This window comes from Stegastes partitus, unplaced genomic scaffold, assembly GCF_000690725.1.
Source record: "Stegastes partitus isolate 25-593 unplaced genomic scaffold, Stegastes_partitus-1.0.2 Scaffold780, whole genome shotgun sequence".
NCBI lineage: Eukaryota > Metazoa > Chordata > Actinopteri > Pomacentridae > Stegastes > Stegastes partitus.
This window is the reverse complement of record NW_007578511.1, coordinates 51,572-51,777: the sequence shown is the minus strand read 5'-3', so window position 1 is coordinate 51,777 and position 206 is coordinate 51,572.

Sequence of the window (206 nt, the reverse complement as noted above, 5' to 3'; positions counted from 1 at the left end):
TAGCAAAAACCTAAACACACTAAATCCACACTGATTCTGGTTGATCTGATGTTACAGCTGGAAACAGTTTCAGTGAACTCCATCCTCTGGGGACCATGAATGTCTTTACAAAGGTAACTCCAGGTCATCTGATGATGTGCTCGGTATTTATTTTTCAGTTTTCTTGCCCCTTGCGATGGGGAGCTAAAGTTTTTCTCTCCACATGA